The 17,239-nt window shown below is 40.2% G+C and overlaps 1 non-coding gene across 1 annotated transcript; it reads right to left on the bottom strand.

The window, feature by feature from the left end:
* Positions 1–16,522: 16,522 nt before the first annotated feature.
* LOC148561605 (small nucleolar RNA R71) lies at positions 16,523–16,629 on the bottom strand. Its single transcript, XR_015886954.1, has one exon. It is a non-coding gene; the product is annotated as a small nucleolar RNA R71 (small nucleolar RNA).
* Positions 16,630–17,239: the final 610 nt, after the last annotated feature.

Raw genomic sequence — 17,239 nt, 5'->3', positions numbered from 1 at the left:
TTTATCTTATCTTCTTTTTAAATTTTAAATCTTTACTTTCTTTTAAATTAAAATCTCAAAATCTTTGTTTGACTTTTTCTTTCTACTTTTTTGAAAATCATCTTTTAATTTTCAATTCTTTTTAGTTAATTAGTTGTCTTAACTTTTAATTCCTCTATGTTTTATGAATCAATTAAATAAATAAAATAAACCAAACATATTTTAATTTCCTTTTTCTTTTTAATTCTAAAAATTCGAACCCCATCTCTGCCTCTACCTCCATTCTTCTTGTCTTCTCAAGACATCTTACTAGAATTACTCTATACCCTGATATAAAGACACCCACCTTCCCATTTTCTTGTTTCTTGACGGAGTGTATAGGAACAGGAAGAGTTCACCATGGACCCAAATGGGAATGAACAGTTCAAAAGAACTTTGGGGTCCTATACGGCCCCCACTCCTGACTTCTATGGAGGAAGTATCAGTATACCTCCCATTAGAGCAAGTAATTTTGAGCTAAACCCTCAGCTAATCACTCTGGTGCAATAAAACTTCTAGTATTCTGGACTTCCACAGGAAGAACCTACTGAATTCTTGGCAAATTTCTTACAGATTGCTGACACAGTGCACTTTGAAGGAGTGGACCAGGATGTCTATAGATTGCTATTCTTTTCCTTTGCTATAAGAGACCAAGCAAAGAGGTGGTTGGATAACCAGCCCAAATCTAGTTTGAAAATATGGAAGTAGCTAGTAGACAAGTTTTTTAATCAATACTTCCCTCCAAGAAAGTTAACCCAGCTAAGGATGGACATCCATGGCTTCAGACAAAAGAATAATGAATCTCTTCATGATGCCTGGGGGAGGTACAGAATGATGTTACGGAAATATCCCACTGAAATATTTTCAGAATAGGTGCAATTAGACATTTTCTATTACGGACTCATAGACGTGGCTAGGATGTCTCTAGGCCACTCTGCTGGTGGTTCTATACACATGAGAAAAACAATTGAAGAGGCTCACAAACTCATTGAGACAGTTGCCACCAACCAGCATCTATACTCAGTTGGTGAGACTTCTATGAGAGGAGAGGTTAAAATAGTATCTACTGAATCTAACTCTCTAGAATAAAATGGCCCTTTGACTCAGCAACTACAGGCCCTTGCACAACAGTTGTTGGAATTGCAAGAGGCTTTGCAAGAAACTCAGGCTTCCAACAGGAATATAGAGACACAGCTAGGTCAAACTAGACAGTAATTATCTAAACAGATAAAAGAAGAGTGTTAGACTATCCAACTGAGGAGTGAAAAAACCCTAAACACCCAGCCTCAGAACAATAGAAGACAAGGGGAGGAAAGGTTGACAGAAGATAAGCAGATGGCAGTCTAAGGCACATCTGAGGGCGTTGAACGCCCAGGGAGGAATGCCATTGGCGTTCAATGCCCAAAACGGGGTACTTCAGGCGTTGAACACCAGTGAGAGGGCATTACTCCAGGCATTGAATGGCAGGAAGTGGGCAGCAAGGGCGTTGAACTCCCAAGTAGATGTGATCACACACACGTAAGTGCTGATAACACCCCTCCTAAGCAAGCCAATAACCCCCTTTCCAGTACTGTAGGCACTCAACCTACATCAACTAAGGTTGATGAGTACAGGGCCAAGATGCCATTTCCCCAGAAGCTTCGTCAAGTAGAAAAAGATAAACAGTTTGCCCGCTTTGCATACTATCTCAAGACATTAGAAATCAAGATCCTTTTTGCGAAAGCATTTGAACAGATACCTTCTTATGTTAAGTTCATGAAAGACATATTAAGTCACAAGAAGGATTAGAGAGAGGTAGAAATAGTCCTCCTCACTAAAGAATGCAGCACAGTAATCCAAAAGAACTTACCAGAGAAGCTTTAAGATCCTGGGAGTTTCATGATACCATGCACCCTAGGGGATGCCTGCACAAGGACGACCCTATGTGATCTTGGAGCAAGCATTAACCTGATGCCTGCATCATTAATAAAGAAGCTTTGCTTAACTCAAGAAGTCAAGCTAACCCACAAATGCCTTCAGTTGGCTGATGGCTCTATCAAGTTTCCACTAGGTGTCGTAGAAGACATGATTATTGGGGTTGTACCCCTTTGCTTTCCCCACAAACTTCGTGGTGCTAGAAATAGAGAGCATAAAAGTGTATCCCTCATTTTAGGAAGACCCTTCCTAGCCACGGGACGGACCATTGTTGACGTTCAAAAAGGGGAAGTAACCCTGAGAGTCAATGAGGATGAATTCGTGCTGAATGCTGTCAAAGCGATGTAGCATCCAGACACCCCAGAGGAATGCATGAGTATTGACATCATTGATTCCCTAGTGGAAGAGGTGAACATAGTTGAAAGACTTGAAGAGGAGTTAGACGACATCTTTTATGATGCATAGGCTAATCTAGAGGCACTAGAAGAAATGAAGGAGACTATAAAAGCTCCTAAAGAAGAGGGTGAGCCTCCTAAACTCGAGCTCAAGCTATTACCATCATCCTTGAAATATGCATTTCTAGGGGATGGGGACACTTATCCTGTGATTATAAGCTCTGCTCTACCACAGGAAGAAAAAGCAATGATCCAAGTGTTGAAGGCGTACAAGATAGCTCTTGGGTGGACCATAAGCAACCTTAAGGGCATTAGTTCAACCCGATGCATGCACAAAATCCAGTTGGAAGATGATGACAAACCTATGGTGCAACCACAAAGGCAATTGAATCCAGCTATGAAGGAAGTAGTGCAAAAAGAAGTCACAAAACTCTGGGAGGTTGGGATTATTTACCCTATTTCGAACAGGCCCTAGGTGAGCCCTCTCTAATTTATACCCAAGAAGGGAGAAATGACAGTGGTTCACAATGAAAAAATGAACTGATTTCCACAAGAACAGTTACAGGGTGGCGTATGTGTATTGATTACAGGAGACTCAATAATGCCACAAGAAAGGATCATTTTCCTTTACCATTCATAGATCAGATGCTAGAAAGGCTAGCAGGGCATGCATTCTACTATTTCCTAGATGGTTATTTAGGTTACAATCAAATTGCAGTAGACCCACAGGATCAAGAAAAAATAGCATTCACGTGCCCATATGGAGTGTTTGCTTACAGGAGAATGCCATTTGGCCTATGTAATGCACCTGCAACCTTTCAAAGGTGTATGCTCTCTATTTTTTTTGATATGGTGGAGAAGTTCCTTGAAGTATTCATGGATGACTTCTCTTTCTTTGGAGATTCATTTGAATCCTACCTTGACCATCTGGCCCTAGTTCTAAAACGATGCCAATAAATAAACCTGGTTTTGAACTGGGAAAAATGTCACCTCATGGTAACTGAAGGAATTGTTCTTAGACATCGAATTTTGAACAAAGGGATAGAGGTGGATCAAGCTAAGGTGGAAGTAATTGAGCGGTTGCCACCACCTACTAATGTTAAAGCAATTAGAAATTTTCTGGGACATGCAGGATTTTACAAGAGGTTCATAAAAGGTTTTTTGAAAATCGCAAAGCCCCTGTGCAACCTATTGGCCACTGACACTCCATTTGTTTTTGACAAGGAGTGCCTGCATGCCTTTGAAACTCTGAAGGCCAAGCTTATCACTGCACCCATTATTTCTGCACCAAACTGGGACTTGCCATTCGAACTGATGTGTGATGCCAGTGACCATGCAATTGGCGCAGTTCTGGGGCAGAGACATGATAAGCTCCTACATGTCATTTATTATGCCAGTTGTGTTCTAAATGATGCACAGAAGAACTATACTACCATAGAGAAGGAACTACTTGCTGTGTTTTATGCCATTGACAAGTTCAGATCTTATTTAATAGGGTCTAAGGTCATTATCTACACTGACCATATTGCTCTCAAATATCTTCTCACCAAGTAGGATTCTAAGCCAAGGCTGATAAGATGGGTACTAATCCTGCAAGAGTTTGATATAGAAATCAGAGACAGAAAAGGATCCGAGAATCAAGTGGCAGACCACTGATGCACGAAAAACTTGTCTCGCAACAAATTTCCTTCGGCAAGTGTACCGAATTTGTCGTCAAGTAAAAACTCACAATAGAGTGAGGTCAAATCCCACAGAGATTAACGGATTAAGCAATCAATGGTTAATTGATTATCCTAGTTAGACGAATCAGATTGGAGTGATAAGCAACAAGGAAATGTAAATGGCATAAAAGTAAAGAAAGCAATAAAGTGAAGAAAAGTAAAATGGCAAGAAAAGTAAATGTAAGAACTAAAAATAAAATGAACATTGGGATCAAGAGATATTGCAATCCTCCGGATCAAGTTCATTCTCATCTCTTCCTCAATCAATGCATTCATTGATCTCCTTGGCAATCTTAAGTGATCGAATTACAATTCCTTGTAATTCGATCTCTCAAATCTTGATCAATAGCCAATTCCTTGGTCAATTACTCATGAGAAGAGATGAAGTATGGTCACTGATTATACCACATGCATTTCCCAAATCAAGTGTTGGAAGGATTATAGTCACATATCCATCCACACCCAATTTGGTCCAGCATGAGAAAGCATTTCTAGCATGATCTCTTCATTCCTCTTTCAAGGTTCAGAAGAGATCCAAGTCTGAATAGTTTCTTTTCCAAGATAACTACCCAATTGGATGAAGATCGAAAGCTCTCTAGTAAAATCAAGAGGAAAGAAAGAAGAAGAAGAAGAATAAGAACTACACTTAATTCATTGAATCACAATAGAGCTCTCTAACCCAATGTAAAGAGTTAGTTGATCATTGCTCTACAAAAATAGAAAAGAAAGAAAGTGTAGAAAAGTAAATATGAAGATTCAAACTGAAATTGAAAATTCAACATTCATAAATGAAAATTACAACTAAAAGAAAGAGAAGGAAAAGTGTGTGAGGGAAGGGAGTCCGAAGACCCCTCTTCAATCCCCCATTCTAGAATTTCCAGAATGCTTTCAATGTAAAAACTAAGGCCTTTATATAGGCTCTCCTAAATTACAAAATGAAATTAAAAGTAAATTACAATTAAATGAAAATTCCTATTCTAGATGCTTCTTGTGGTCTTGATTGGTTGACAATTGTGAGCTTGCTTGCTTGAGCTTTGAAGTGGACTTGAGGGAGAAGTGAGTCAAGTTGAGGTCCAGGTGCTAAAGTTAGTGCTAAAGTTAGCCACACTAACGCTACAAGTGTGGCGTTAGTGCTAAAGTTATTGTGGCTAACGTTGCACTTGCTGCCCAGTTGGTGTTTTTGGGGCTTAAAAGATACCTCTTGTTTGTGTTCCAATTTCATGCCCACTATAGAGTATTATATATCGTTGGAAAGCTCTGAATGTCAGCTTTCTAACGCAACTAGAATCACCTCAATTGAACCTCTGTAGCTCAAGTTATGCTCCTTTGAAGTGGACATGGTCGCTGGCATAGTTGCTAGCGTTACTGGAAAACTTGAGTGCCAATAACGCTAGCGATCAGGGCTTCATTATTGCCAATTTCTGGAGCTCAAACTTAGTGTCCACCCCATACTATCATATATTGTTGGAAAGTCCTAGATTTCTACTTTCCAATGCATTTGGAAGCGCATCATTTGGAGCTCTACAACTCGAGTTACACTTCTTGGAATGTGAAGAGGTCAGCTGGCCTTACTACAGGTTGATACCATGTTCATCTTTGCACTTTCGGGGCAGGTTTTCTCCCTCAAATTTAGTGTCCATCATGTAGTGCCATATATGCTTGGAAAGCTCTAGAATCCTACTTTCCAATGCCACTGGAATCACCTCATTTGGAGTTTTGTGGCTCAAGTTATTTTTGTTTGAAGAAGGCATGGTCAGGCTGCCAGGTGGGACTTTTGCCCACATTAACTACAACGTTAATCTAGTTAACGTGGGTCTTTTTGCTTCGCCAACGTTAGTGGAGATCACCTTTTCCACTAACTTTGGCATCTCCCTTTCCTTCCACGTTAGTTCCCATGTTAATGTAGTTAACGTGGAAGCTAACATGGGTCTTCTTGCTTCGAAAATGTTAGTGGCACTCACTTTTTCCACTAACGTTGGCATATACCCCTTTCGCAAGCGTTATTGGGGCTCACCTTCCCCATTAACGTTGCTTGGTACCTTTTGTCCCTTCGTTAGAGTTCACATTAGTGTAGCTAACGTGACTCTTAACGTGGGTCTTCGTTCCATGCTCTCCTTCTTCAAAGTTAATGCCACTAACTTTTCTCACTAACGTTGTGGCTTTCCTTCCTTCCACGTTAGTGCCCACGTTAGTGTAACTAACGTAGCCACTAACGTGGCTCTTCTCTTCTTCCTTTGTCCTGAAATTAAGCAATAAAGTGCATCAAAGTTCTAGTCCAAGTCATGGGAAATGCAACATCCAATTTGTCCTTAAATTCATGCAAAATCCTCATGAAATCATGTAAAGTGCACAATGTATGCTTGAATCAAGATGTAAGTGAATATCTACCCAAAACTAGCTTATTTCCCAAGGAAATGCATGAAACTACCCTAAAAACAGTAAAAAAAAGGTCAGTGAAACTGGCCAAAATGCCCTGGCATCACAACACCAAACTTAAAGCTTGCTTGTCCCTAAGCAAGTACTGGAACAAGAGAATGATGAATGGAATGCCAAGAGAAATGAGTCATTCTTGTGGAAGTCATGTCCCTGGTTTTATGGTGGTTTCATGCATAGCAACTTAGGTTCATTCCTGGCTTTCAGACCTTTATCATGTCCTAGAATACTCACTGTGATTGCATCCCATGAGACTTTTATTCATTGATCCTTTTGTTGTTATTTCAGGGCTTATTTTTGTTCTTAAGCTAAGTGCTCTGTAAGGGGGCAACTCTTTAAAATAAGCTTTCAGCCAACACTCCCGAACCAGTTGGTTCAAGGTGCTAGGTGTTGAAGCACCCCTAAAGACTTACTTGCTCAAGTCTCTCCCCCATACATACACACCACAGGCACATAGTTTATTTATTTTCTTTTCTTGAGACCTTGGTGTCCAGCACCTCTTTGGGTTACTAAATGCTCTTTATTGAGGGTTACTCTTGATAGTGGACTTTCAGCTGATAATCCCGAGTTAGTTAACCCAAGTTACCAAGTGATAAGGCACCCCTAAGAGCTTATTCATCCAAGTAGATCCCTCACACAGGAGCACCACGGACACATGCCTCAAGATTAAAACCATTGGTGCCTAGCCTTATTGCTTACTCTTTTTCTTTTATTTTTCAACCTTTATTGTTCTTTCCCTTTTTCTTATTAGGATCTTCTTATTTAGCTAGTCTCATGGGGTGTTCCTCAAGCACAGTATTCATGACAGATAGTTGTCCTCCCACCTTCTGGTTAAACCAACTTAGCTAACTTATGATCACACCATAAACTCATGAACTTACTCCATAGTATGAACTCCTCTCTGGTCTTTAAAAACACTCATTCTCTTTTCATTTGATTTAAAGGGATGAACATACAAGTAAGCAAAGTAAGGATGCAGTGACATAAAGACTAGTAAACATAGACCTCTTCAACACAAAAACTTAAAAGACAGAATTTAAAAAGGTCCAAGACTATTATAGAAGCATGTTCTATTTCATACAAGATCTTCCTTATTCAAAGCATAGAAAAAGATGGACCAAAGAAGGAACTCCACCACCTTTTACTCATGTGGTTGCCCATGCTCTCCTCCTTGCTTGTCCTCCTTGTGTCCCTCTTGATTGCTCGTACTCCCACTCCCTTTGCTTTTTCCAATCAGCTTCTTCCAGAAACCACCATCTTCCATCTTCTTCTTGAGTGTTTCCTTCTGCTGTTTCACCTTCCTCTCTTCTTGTTCTACAAAATCTTTTTGGACCTCATCATATGTAGGGATGGCATAGTGTAGATGATGCATATTACTAGGCATGTAGTTCAACTTGGCTTGAGTGTTTACGTTGAACTCCTCCCTATGTAGTTGCCGTCCTTCATTAAGTACAGTGAACTCATTGAATGCTTTCATCTGAGCTATTGTCGTTGATTGAGTTCCTGCAAATGCTTATCTTGACCTTCTTTCCTCTCAGTAACTTGGTGGATGGCTTGAGTGAGCTGGGAGTATTATTCCTGTTACTACTTTATTTGTTGTTTCTGCCACTCTTCTTGTTGGCTCATCCAGTTGGACTGAAGGTTTAGTATTTGCTCTTGTCCTTCCATATGTCTCATCCCCAGATCTTCAATGGCCCTTAGAAGGTGATTCATATTCAAGTTGGCTGGCATGCTGCTCTTCTTGTTGATATTCTTCTTGATGAGGCTCCTCTTGGTGGGCTCCTTCTTTCGCTTTTAGCTTCCCTATTTGTGGCCTTCTTTGTTGCTGAGCAGGTGTAGTATAGACAAGACAATGGATTGTAACTAGCCTCCCAGGGTTCACCCAGTCTGGATTGCTATCCTCGAAGACCACCTTAGCCTTTGTACATAGTCTGAGAATAGTGCTGGGGTACCAAAGCCTGGCACCCGAATAAGCCTTTTCAGCTGACTCTTGAATCCCTTCAGCTATGAGTTCATGCACATTGATTTCTCCACCCTGTACTAGGCAATGTACCATAGTCGCTCGATTAATATTGACCTCTGAATTATTTGCAGCTGGGAGGATGGACCTCCTTACGAGTTCAAACCACCCTTTGGCTTCCGGGCTAAGGTCTCCCCTCTTGATGAACCGGGGTCTTCCATCTGCATACCTCTCCCAATCAGCTGCTATGACACAGATGTCAGTCACGATTTCTGTGAGCTCATCATTGTCAGGGCTCTTACTTATCCTTGCATGATAATTGGGCTCATCAAAATGTGGTGATTTCAAGTGAAGAGTTCTTGTTGTAGCATTTGGGCTGAAGTCTACCTCCTTTCCTCTTACATAGCTTTTGAAGGTTGGGGCCCTGGTTTTGTCTTCTCTAACCACATTTGCGTAGAACTCTTTGACGAGGTTTGCATTGATCTTCCCCTCTGGATTAGTGAGCCTTTGCCACCCTCTTTGTTCAATTTTCTCCTGAATCTATGGGCACTCGTCTTCATTGATTTGGAAGGTTAACTCAGGCAGTATCTTCTTGATCTTGATCCTTTCAAATTCTTGTTCATGGAAGGCAGTTTTGAATCTCTTCTCATCAAAAAGAATGTTCTCCATTGGTTCCTTCCTCTTTTGCCTCTTGGAACTTGATGATGCCATGAATTTAAGTTGCTGTTTGAGGGGATTGGAAGGTAAGGATAGATGAGAAATTTGGTTGGTTAAAACGAGGTGTGATGAAGGGGTTTTGGATGTCAAAAGTGTGAAGTGTTGAGAGTGGGAATTTGAATGTGAGGGGTAAGTATGCACTAGGACTCATTTATATAGGGAGATTATGAGTGAGTGGAGGGTGTGGATTGATGGAATGGTTGCTTGATGGACGGTTGGGGTTGTGCATGGAGAAAGGACAAGGATCATCACTTTATGAGGGTTATTGGTTCGGTCTTCAAGAGTCTCCTTTCTTCAATGTTGCATGGCAATATTTTCCAATGCATTCCTTCTTGAGACAAGTGTGTAGTTTCTCTTCATGAAGTGGCCGAACCTTTCTCATTTAATTGTCCAATCAATCTCCTTCAATGCTCCTCTCCTTTTCCCTATAAAGATCAAATAAGAAAAGTAAGAATTAATATCATACAAAAAAAAGTTACAATTTACGGCTAGAATAATAAAAAGAAGAAAAGATTTTTGTTTATTCATGAACTCCAACTAACTAACTAACTGTGTATCCTTATATGCACATTGGTGGCACCATGGGGTGACACCAAACTTAGTTTGGAGCACTGTGATGAAAAGTTCTATTCAAAGCTCTAAGACTAGCATGCTCTCAGTTGCATTCATGCTTTCTTGGCACGCTTTGAACACCAAACTTGTTCTTCACTATATACTGCAATATAAGGATTTCACCAAGTGTTTGTCAAGTTTGGGTTGGAATTCATGAATATTGATTTATTCACTAGTAAAAGCTCATAAAACATGGGTTGCCTCCCATGAAGCGCTTCTTTAGCGTCACTAGCTTGACGTTTCTCCTTCATCAGGGAGGTTGATAATGCTTCAAGTCCTCCCCTCTTGCCTTGGACTTATATCCATTGGTTGTATCAATGATCTCTACATGTTCCAAGGAGAGAACTCTGTTGATAGTGAAGACCTTAGGTAACTGAGATGGTACAGTGGGGAGATTAGGGGGGATATCTGGGAAGTAAGCTGAGATCACTTTATCTCCTGGAGAGAAGTCTTCCGTAGGGATCTTCTTGTTCCTCCACCCCCTTGGTACCTTCTTCTTTGTCCCTTTTGATGTTGCCTTGCTCTTGGTGACTTCTTCTTCACGATGGTTTTCCATGTTTTCTTCCATGTTTGGTTCAAAGTATTCCTCAAAGTGTTCCTCCTCTTCTTCAGCACCAACTACATGTTTTTCTCTTGCCTCCCTCCTTAGTCTAAGGAAGGTTCTCTCAGGTTCAGAATCAAAGGAAGTTGAAGCCCCGCTTCTTCTCCCTGTCATACAACCAACAAGTACAAGCAAAGAGAATAGGTGCAGAAATTATATCTGTCAGAATTACTGTTAGTGTGAGTGATGCAATATATCAAACAGTTAGTGGGTTAGTGAAATGAATGGTAAATAATAAAGAAAAAGTAGGGGGAAGGGAAAAAAAATTAACTAAAACAGAAAGTAAATGACTCAAACAGAAAATTAAATCAAACAAAAATAAAATGCTCAATCTAGTTATCCTCCAATTTAATCATTGTTGATGCACAATCAATCCCCGGCAACGGCGCCATAAACTTGACGCACGAAAAACTTGTCTCATAACAAATTTCCTTCGGCAAGTATACCGAATTTGTCGTCAAGTAAAAACTCACAATAGAGTGAGGTCGAATCCCACAGGGATTGATTGATCAAGCAACTTTAATTAGAGGAATGTTCTAGTTGAGTGAATCAGAGTTTGAGTTGAGAATTGCAGAAAATTAAATGGCGGGAAAGTAAATAACAGAAAAGTAAATGCTAGAAATAAGAGCTAAATGTAGATGACGGAAAGTAAATTGCAGAATCTTAAATAGGAATGGGAAAATTGCTCATAAAAGTAAATGACAGAAATTAAAGAGAATGGGTAAGATCAGAAATGGGGGGTTCATTGGGCTCAGGAGATGTTACATTCTCCGGATCAATTTTATTTTCATCTCTTCCTCAATCAATGCACTCAATGATCTCCTTGGCAATCTTAAGTGATCAAATTACAATTTCTTGTAATTCAATCTCTCAAATATTGATCAATAGCCAATTCCTTGGTCAATTGCTCATGAGAAGAGATGAAGTATGTTCACTGATTATACCACATGCATTTCCCAAATTAAGTGTTGAGAGGATTATAGTCACATATCCATCCAAACCCAATTTGGTCCAGCATGAGAAAGCATTTCTAGCATGATCTCTTCATTCCTCTTTCAAGGTTCAGAAGAGATCCAAGTTTGAATAGCTTCTTTTCCAAGATAACTACCCAATTGGATGAAGATCGAAAGCTTTCAAGTAAAATCAAGGGAAAAGATAGAAGAAGAATAATGAAAACTAGTATTGATCCATCAAATTACAACAGAGCTCCCTAACCCAATGAAAGGGGTTTAGTTGTTCATAGCTCTGGAAAATGAAAACAAAGATGGAGAATACATGATGAAACTAGAAGTGCAGAGAAAGTAAAATACAGAGAGTAGTTCTATGCCAAGAGGCTCCCTATAATTTCCCACTCTCTAATTTAATTCAAAGCTACTCCTAAATATACTACTCTTCTGTTCTTCTAGTTGGCTCTTCAAGTCTTGGGTATGGGCCTTTGGATCTTGAGTTTGAAGCAGTTCTCTTCTTCATTGGGCTTGGCTTTACTTGCAGAGAGAAAGTGTGAAGTGGGCAGAGACTTTAGCTTCGGACGATAGTGGTGTTAACGTTCAGTGAAAATATAGGTTCGAGAACGTTAGTGATTTTCTCTAACGTTCCTCACCCAAGTAAGAGCCACGTTATCTTCAACGTTAGTGGCACAAACGTTGCCACTAACGTTGCCCCTTTGTCCTTTGCACACGTTATTGGGACTTGCCTTTCCCAATAACGTTGAGAAGTCTCCCCCTTCCCTACGTTAGAGTCCACGTTAACTTAGTTAACGTGGCTCTTTTAACGTAGGCTTGCCAACCTTCGAGAACGTTAGTGACACTTACCATTGTCACTAACGTTCCAATGTGCCCCTATTTCCCACGTTAGAGTCCATGTTAACTAGGTTAACGTGGCTTCTAACGTGGCCATGCTAGCCATCTCCAATGTTAGTGACAAAGTTGAGTGTCACTAACGTTGGCTCATCATTCCCTTATCCACGTTAGCTTTCACGTTAACTAAGTTAACGTGGGAGTTAACGTGGCTCATAGTGGCTTGCGTGGGCTAATTCCAACGTTAGTAACAATGTTGGGTGTCACTAACGTTGGCGATCACCTCCCTTCTTCACGTTAACTTCCACGTTAACTAAGTTAACGTGGCTTATTTGGGGCTTGTGTGGGTTCCTTCCAACGTTAGTGATAATGTTTGGTGTCACTAACGTTGTCGACCACTTTGTCTCCTCACGTTAGCTTCCACATTAACTAGGTTAACGTGGCTTATTGTGACTTGGCCAACGTTAGTGACAAAGTTGAATGTCACTAACGTTGGCTTCCCCTTTACTTCTTAACATTAGAGGCCACGTTAACTAAGTGAACGTGGCAACTAACGTGGCCACTTATGAGCTTGGTCCAACGTTAGTGATAATGTTAAGTGTCACTAATGTTGCCTCCATTTTCTTTCTTCCACATTAGAGTTCACGTTAACTTAGTTAACGTGACTCTTAACGTGGGCAATGATGGCTTCGAGAGCGTTATTGGCAATTACTTTTCTCATTAACTTTGCAAGTTACTCCCATTCCACGTTAGTGTTAACGTTAGTGTAACTAACGTAGCCACTAATGTGGTTTTTCTTTGCTTCCTTTGTCCTGAAATCAAGCAATAAAGTGCATCAAAGTTCTAGTCCAAGTCATGGGAAATGTAACATCCAATTTGTCCTTAAATTCATGCAAAATCCTCATGAAATCATGTAAAGTGCACAATGTATGCTTGAATCAAGATGTAAGTGAATATCTACCCAAAACTAGCTTATTTCCTAAGGAAATGCATGAAACTACCCTAAAAATAGTAAAGAAAAGGTCAGTGAAACTGGCCAAAATGCCCTGCCATCAACCACTTATCTTGGATTGAACCAGTAGCAGGGGATTGCGCTCCCCTCTACTGAGGTTTCTGAAACCTTTCCTGATGAGCAACTCCTTGCAATTCGGACAGCCCCTTGGTTTACAGATATCGCAAACTATAAGGCCATAAGATTCATCTCCAAGGAACACAGTAGACAACAAGCTCGAAAACTCATACATGATACAAAGTACTACTTGTGGGATGAACATTACCTCTTCAAAAGGTGCTCGGACGATATAATCCGCCGGTGTGTGTCTGAAGAGGAAGGACAACAAATGCTACGGCACTGCCATGGCTCAAAATAGGGAGGACATTTTGAAGGTGAGCGAACTGATACCAGGGCATCTTAGGCTAGTTTCACTAGCCTTTTTCTTTGTTTTTAATAGGTTTTATGCACTTTCTTGAGCTATAAGTAAGCAACTGGGTTAGAAATTCACGTATGCCTAGATTCATCCAACCATGGTTAATTTGATGTAATTTCATGAGAATTATGCTATAATTATTTGTGTGCTAAGAATGATGAGAATTCTCATGACTTTAGCAAGGCTTTGATGCATGTATTGGTTGATGACAGGTGAAGAAAAGCATGGGAAGAAGTTGAACAAGGAGCATGGAAATGATGAACAAGAAGCAACGCTGGTGGCCAAGTTGGACCACCAACGTTGCCTCAAATGTTGAGAAGGAGGCAGAGCAAGATTCTGCATAATTTGCTGGTGCCCACGTTGGAGGTAACGTTGGCAAGCCAATGTTACCCACAACGTTGTGATAAAATGTGCTTTCTGGAGATTTGGAAAATCTGTGGCGACGCGCACGCGCAGCTGACGCGTACGCGTGGATGGGTAACGTTGGACCAAAAACGCTGCCTCAAACATTGGTGGCCAACATGCGCGATTCTGATCTCAAAATGCTAAATTTGAAAAAGCGCAACGACACGCACGCATCTATGGCACGTACGCGTAGGCTTAACTTTTGAGAATCTACGCGCACGTGTACATCACGCTCACACATGGATAGGTCAATATTGGAGGGAACGTTGCTAGTCCAACGCTGAGGACAACGTCTTCTAAAAGCTTTCAAAGCTGGAAATTGGGATTTTTGCATCCACGCGCACGCGTAGTGTACGCACATGCATGGATGCGTATTCTAGCCCCAAGGGCGCGAACACGCAAAGCACGCGTAAGCGTGGGTAGAAGAACGTTGGCACTCCAACGTTGATTCAAATGCCAATGACAGCAAGCAAAACTGAATTTTCAAAGGGGTGTTTGTTTCAATGTTGGCCCTCAAACGTGGACTCCAATGTGAGCATCAAAACTTTACGATTCAAACAGATATCTTCTCAACAGCAAGGAAAACCAATTAGAGCAACTTCGATCTAATTCAATCAAGGCCAAAAGCCCAATTCAGAGATTGAAGATCCATGGAAGAAAGTGTATAAATAGCTTAGAATTTAAGTTAGTTGGGGAATTTTTTAGCTGGCGGAGTGATACTGACACTTGGCTCATTTTAAGTTTTTGCAATTCTTTTAATTCTGCAATGTATCTTTCAATTCCATTTTTCATTTTGAGAGCTATGAACAACTAAACCCCTTTCATTGGGTTAGGGAGCTCTGTATAATTTAATGGATCAATATTAGTTCTCATTCTTCTTCTTCTTCTTTCTTTTCTCTTGATTTTGCTAGAAAGCTTTCGTTCTTCATCCTATTAGATAGTTATCTTGCAAAAGAAGCTATTCATAATTGGATCTCCTTTGAACCTTGGAAAAGGAATGAGGAGATCGTGCTAGAATTACTTTCTCACATTGGATTAGATTGGGGTTTGGATGGATATAGTAACATGTAATCCTACCAGTACCTTGATCTATGAATTTGTGTGGTAGAATTAGACCGAACTTCATCTCTTCCCATGAGCACTTAAAACAAGGAATTGGGCAATTGTTCATGTTTAGAGAGATTAGATCGCCAAGGAATTGGGATCTAATCACCTAAGATTGCCAAGGAGATCAATGAATGCATTGATTGAGGAAGAGATGAAAATGAACTTGATCTGGAGAATTATCACATCTCTTGACCCCAATGAACCCCTTACTCTGATCTTACCCATTCTCTTTACATTCTGCTCTTTAATTTCATGCTTAATCCCCATTCCCATTTAATTTCTTTCAATTTAAGCTTGTATCATTTAATTTCTTGCAATTTCATTTCTGTCATTTAATTTCTTGCAATTTAAGTTTCCCGCCAAATTTACATTCTGCAATCTCAACCCAAATTTTGATTTCGCTCAACCAGCACAATTCTCTAATTAACATTGATCAACCAACCAATCCCTGTGGAATTCGACCTCACTCTATAGTGAATTTTTACTTGACGACAATCCGGTGCACTTGCAGGTAGAAAATTATTGAGAGACAGTTTTCGAGTGAATCAAGTTTATGGCGTTGTTGCTGGGGATTTATTTTGTATTGACAATTACTAAATTGGAGGATAACTAGATTGAGAACTTTTCTTTTCTTTTGATTAATTGAATTTTAATTTCAGCTGTTCATTTTCATTTTTTGCAATTTTAGTTGTTTCTCTTTATTTTTCTTTACTTCTTTACTTTCCAGCAAGCTAACCCACTAACCATTTGATAAATTGCTCTAACCAAGCTAACTATACCCTATTTTAGTGGACTCTTCATTTCCTGTTTCTTGTACTTGTTCATTGTATGACAGGTAGGAGAAGGGAAACCTCAACCTCTTTTGATAGTGAACCAGAAAGAACCTTCCTGAAATTAAGGAGGGAAGCAAGAGAAAAAAGGGCTATTGGTGAAGAGGAAGAAGAGGAAGACATGGATATAACCATGGAGGATGATATAGAAAACCATCATGAAGGAGAGGTGAATAATCATGCCAGAGGAGGTGTAGCCAACCCTGCTGGACAAGAGAGGAGAGTTCTAGGCTCCTACATCAATCCAAACCCAAAAAACTGTGGTAGCAGCATTCAAAAGCCAACTATCCATGCTAATAATTTTGAATTGAAGCCTCAGCTCATAACTCTAGTCCAAAATAACTGTTCTTTTGGAGGAAGTGCCCAAGAGGACCCTAATCAGCATCTCACTACATTCCTAAGGATCTGTGATACAGTTAAATGTAATGGTGTTCATCCTGACACCTACAGATTGCTATTGTTTTTATTTTCTTTGAGGGACAAAGCATTAAAATGGCTAGAATCATTTCCCAAGGAAAGCTTGACAACCTGGGAGGATGTGGTGAATAGATTCTTAGCAAGGTTCTACCCTCCACAAAAAGTAAACAGGCTGAGAACTGAAGTGCAGACATTCAAACAGCAGGATGGTGAGAATATTTATGAAGCCTGGGAAAGATTCAAAGATTTGACAAGAAAATGCCCCCTGATATGTTTAATGAGTGGGTGCAACTTCATATCTTTTATGAAGGGCTGACTTGTGAATCAAAGAAAGGTGTAGACCACTCATCTAGAGGTTCCCTTAAAAAGAAGAAAACCATTGAAGAAGCCATTGATGTTATAGAGACAGTGGCTAACAATGAGTATTTTTATGCCTCAGACAGAAGCAACAACAAGGGAGTCATGGAATTAAACCATATGGATACAATCTTGGCCCAGAATAAGATGATCACCAAGCAACTGGATGAATTGACCAAGCAAATGGAGAAGAATCAGGTTACAGCCATTCACACTCAACCATCACCCTAAGTAGAGTTAGACACAGAAGAAGGAGTTAACTGGGAGGAAGCTAATTACCTTGAAAATTTATCTAGGCAAGCTCATGATCCATATTCTAAAACCTATAACCCTGGGTGGAGGAACCACCCAAACTTTGGGTGGGAAAACTAACAAAACCAAGGCCAAGACCACAAACCTCATAATCTCAACTAGTATACCTACCAACAATCCAATCCAAGATCATACCAATACCCATACAACAATTCTTCTCAACCACCATACCAAGCCTAAGCCAATCAGCCTCAACATCAAATTCCAACTCCACCAT

Source organism: Arachis ipaensis, chromosome B6, assembly GCF_059453495.1.
Source record: "Arachis ipaensis isolate K30076 ecotype BB chromosome B6, ASM5945349v1, whole genome shotgun sequence".
Taxonomy (NCBI): domain Eukaryota; kingdom Viridiplantae; phylum Streptophyta; class Magnoliopsida; order Fabales; family Fabaceae; genus Arachis; species Arachis ipaensis.
Note: the sequence above shows the minus strand (reverse complement) of the source record. Positions and strands in the feature narration are given on the sequence as shown.